The sequence below is a fragment of the Maniola jurtina genome, chromosome 7 (assembly GCF_905333055.1).
Source record: "Maniola jurtina chromosome 7, ilManJurt1.1, whole genome shotgun sequence".
In the NCBI taxonomy this organism is placed as follows: Eukaryota; Metazoa; Arthropoda; class Insecta; order Lepidoptera; family Nymphalidae; genus Maniola; species Maniola jurtina.
The window spans coordinates 1,951,653-1,956,566 of record NC_060035.1 but is presented as its reverse complement, the minus strand read 5'-3'; positions in this window follow the sequence as shown (position 1 = coordinate 1,956,566).

Genomic DNA, 4,914 nt, shown 5'->3' with positions numbered 1-4,914 from the left:
TGGCGGGCGTGCTCTGCCTTTTTGGAGTGTTTTTTTTTTTTGTTAAAACTGACTGGAAAGCGCTCTAAGGGGGTGCCGTGCGTATGTCGGCGAGCGCCGGCACAGACGGTATAGTTTAACTAACTTGTTACAAATAACTACAAACTTGACATTGGCTAATCTTTGTAAAGCCAGACGAGGGAGAAAAAAAAAACACGATTTTTGTTCGGAATGATCCTCCGAGTGCGTAGTACATAGAGTCGTTGCGATTGTGTCTAATAATGTTCTGCTACTTTAGCGATTATGAAAATTTTATAATTACGTTCATACATTAAAATAAAAAGAGTAACTAAATTACATACGTTTATAAGATATAGTGTTTGCGGAAAGTTCAGGCGCTTGGAAAGATTATAAAGTAGGCATATTATTGAAAATGAATGAGAACATACTGATGAATAGTTATTAATATATAATTAGGTTTAAGGAGAAGTTTGTTTTAAAGATTAAACTATTGATATAGTTTATATTTTTTACGTGTACGTATTTATTGAATGGTAAATTTATTGGAACGTGAAATTATTTATAGGTAAAAAGTTTTGAGAGCAAAACTTATAAAAACTAAGCAATAATAGACAACTGGGTCTATGTACATTGTAACGTAGGAGTGAGGGATATTAAATTAAATAACGAATGGTGCGATTTTCGGTCAGTCTTATGACTCTTATGGAATGCTTGACCTTTTAGAAATTGCCTAAATTTTTCCACTTGATATTGTTTTAACATTGGTAAATGCCTGTGTCTTGCCATTATTTTTAACGTCTATGGCAACGTTCAAACGGTCAATAAATATCGTGATAATCCCGTCAATTAATTTTAATTGATGTGTTTAAACGTCATAACGTCTTTAACGTTGTGGATACATATTGATAATGGGATCAGGATATTGTATTGTGATATTTATTGACGTTTAACCCTTGCTCATATATTCATCCGTAGATGCATCGTGTGTCAAGACATATCAGAAGCGATCACAGTTACGTCTAATCACAAAATTATGTAAACCTGAATAGATGTGTGATATTTAAGTATATTTATAGAGACCCAACCTTTTTTTTTTGTAAACTATAAAATGCGTTGCATTATACAAAAAGAAATCGATTGCTACAGAATTATGGTTAACTTTTCTGTGAATTTTGCAATAATATTATAAGACTTTAATACAGCCAATTGCAACTGATATTGAGCAAGTTTTTATACAAAATTCAACCAAAGGATAGTTTTACTTTCTTGAGCTACTTTGTTTTCTTATATTATACAGTTTTACATTTATTATTATTACTGATCAAAGAAATCAAGGTGAAAAATATATTTTTTTAAATCGACCAAATTTGGCTGTATAAAGCGTACTTATGTCAATGAAATGAAACTAGAATTTAAAATACATTGATATTACCTTTTTGTTTGGTAGTCTGGGCCCTTATTCAGTATGATTAAAACTTAAAAGTTTATATTATGTGACATTATACCTGAAAGTTCTTGTACGAGAAGCAAAAATTCCACAAAACTCATTAATTCGCGCATGGTATTTTTATAACATAAAAAAGATTTGAACAGTAAGTTACATTCATAAATTCATAGATTCAATTCATAGATTGTTACATTAATAAATATGTGGGATGTTACACTATCAATACCTGATGGCAGGATTTCAAGAACATCCGCATACATTGCGATCCTTTCAATACAGTACCATCAATATTCCCTCGATCCAGGATCGCGATATCGCGTATCACGTGATAATATTGATAGTCTAACAGGCCTTTATGCCATTTATTAATAATTTTAACATTTTCGGCAGTAACAGAATATGGGTGAATATTGAAACAGGTATTGCGATATTTATTGACTATCTGAAGATCGAAATAGAATCAGGGCCCTGGGGATATTAAAGTAAATTTTACTTTAAGGCGTGAATGCTGTTTAAAGGTTGTATAACTGTCGTAGATTAACATTAACCCTTGGAACGTTTTTATAAGATCATCTAGGCCACACTAGGAACCTGTGATATACCATTAACTCACGTGTGCTTGACTGCTTGTATGTGTCTTGTTGTCTTCTTCAAGCGTGTTGTGAATCGGGGACACAACGTTGACTTAAGGGTGCGTTTTGGGAGGCAAGTGAAGATATTATAAGACGACTGCGCGTGCAATGTACTTGTTAACATGGTTTATATGTAACTTAACCTTAATTTACAAGCTAAATTATTACATTTATCTCTTGGATTTCTTTTAATTTCGTCTTTATAATTGGTTAAGAACTAACCGGCACTCACTGTAGACAGGAAAAAAAGAGTTTCATATCTAAATATCTAAGTGAAGTAAACAATTTTTTTTTTACTACAAGTATGATCTTTATTTATTGTGTATACATACCCATTTTTACGATTTCCTTTACTTTTATGGATTTTATTCGCACCAAACTTTAAAGTATCATACTTAGTTCTTTAAATGCGATTGTAACGTTGGCGTCTTGTTTGAGTTACGTGCTCCCAAAAACGTGCCTTTATATATTAAAAGACAGCTTTTAAGTTTTTTGCAATAATATTGACTTGTGTCGTCGATAGTAATAAAGAAACAAAAATAGTTATGCCACAAACCAAAAACGACCAGTATTTTTAAATATTGTAACCAAAAACTCTTCTTTTGTTAAGATTACTTATAAAAAGAATGTAAATACAGTTCCTGTCACGAAAGTTGAAAATCTTTTTCCATTTTTTCAAAACAACATCTGGGCTGCGGTGTTCTAATCTTCCCAATAAAAGTCTAATTTTAATTTATTAAATTTCAGCTTTAAAAAGTTCCCTTAGCTTCATCAAAAAGATCCTTATTATCCTTAATTCAATAAGATCGAAATCGAAGAAATCTGCACTCTCTTTGAACTCTTGTAAGACTCATACTACGGAATTCGAATAATATCTCGATAATGTGCGATATATTACTATATAAAACCGCTCTCTTTTTCAACATTCGTGACGTGTGCTGTAAAGTGGGTTTACCAATGTGGATGTTTTTACGTGTATCCAAAATCGAGTTCGTTGCGTTTAAGTTACGAGTCAACGACGGACATATTATTGTGTATTTTGTGTAATAATAATTTGTCTTCTGCCAAAACAAAAGAATGTGTCATGTAAATAGAACTACCATTATTTATTAATATAATAATTTAAAAAAGACATTGCCTTGTTTTATTTCTGCATCTATACTTAAGTTAAGTAGGTACCTAATACTTAGCAGGAAAATCTAGTTAGTACCTATAAGTTTTTCTTTTCCTTTGATATAGATATATTTAGGAAGATTCTAGATTCAAATTAACTCTCACAAGCAATTTTGAGTTGTCAATTACAACCAAATTCATAATCCTACTAGATAATACTTATTTTGAACGCGAAAGTTAATGTGTGGATGGATGTTTGTTACTCTTTCAATGAAATGAAGAAATGAAGAAAATCATACATGAATGATGAATGAAGAACCTAAAGGTACGGGACGGGAAGATTACATTACGTATGCAACGACCTTAAGTCCAAAAGACCTCCAAAGTCGGTTCGCCATCCAATTACCGACTTGGGTCAACGTTGCTTCAAGTACCTATGCGATTGATATGTGGGTACTGGCACTAGGTGACACTGACAAGTGCCCCTAGAAATTTTTGGAAAATGAATCCTACCTACCTACTTAATATTAAAATCTTTAAAAGGTACATTTTGCGTATAACGAAAAATAAAACATCTCTATGCTATTAACAAAGTATGTATGTATATTTGAGCCATAAAACGAGCAAAAGCCCTTTGTATATAAAAATAAAAAAATACAATTACATCATGCGAAATACAATTACAATGCTTAAAATTATTTTAATATTTTCTAGATTGTCTATTATCTTCTAACACTTACTTTAATACTAATCCCTTGAAAAATTAATTTATAAAACGTAAATGTAAGATTTTAGAACATTCAAATAAACGGATGAGTAGCAAAGTACCTACAAATATTTAAAAATCAGGTAAAATCTATGGTAACTACTTATATTTGTATTTTTTTGCTTTAAAAAATACTTTTGTAGGGCAAAATTAATTTTGAATAGACATGAGTGAAGAGAAAATTATAAAATTTTAAATATGTAGGTAGGTACACGTAGAAAATCTTACGCAATATCATATTAACTGAATGTTATTTATAAGAAAGTTATCTCATGGTATAACTATGTCGAAGTTAACAATTTAAATATATACAGTATGTTTTTTTAAATAGGACACTAAGTATGACTATATCAAGGAAACTAATCTTAGGAACCATTAAGTCTTTGTTGAAGTTGAAAACAGTTACTCGCAGGTAACTATTTAAAGACCAACTAAAACTTTGATCCTTCATGAAACTGAATCAATGAACATTAAAAAAAATTGACAATTTCATTTATTTTTAGGGTTCCGTACCTCAAAATGAAAAATGGAACCCTTATAGGATCACTTTGTTGTCTATCTGTATGTCGGTCTGTCTGTCCGTCAAGAAAACCGATAGGGTACTTCCCGTTATGATTTTTATGCATAATAGTTTTTGATTTATCATGCAAAATGTCGAAAAAAATACCCGAGTACGGAACCATCGGTGCGCGAGTCTGGCTCGCACTTGGCCGGTTTTTATAAACAAGTTATGCTAGCCCAAAAATTACCTATATCTCAATTGTAACGACCAAATGCTTCCTAAGACAGTTTCCCTGTATCTTCTATCTAAGTCATATAGTTTCGGATTTTCCCATTCTGTCGCAGTTTAAAAAAAAACACGCTGTATGCTTAGTAAGTATAGAAAAATATTTGACATTTTCGTTATCTCCGAAGCCGGTTTTCCAATCGCATTTATTTAAAAATTTCACATAAAC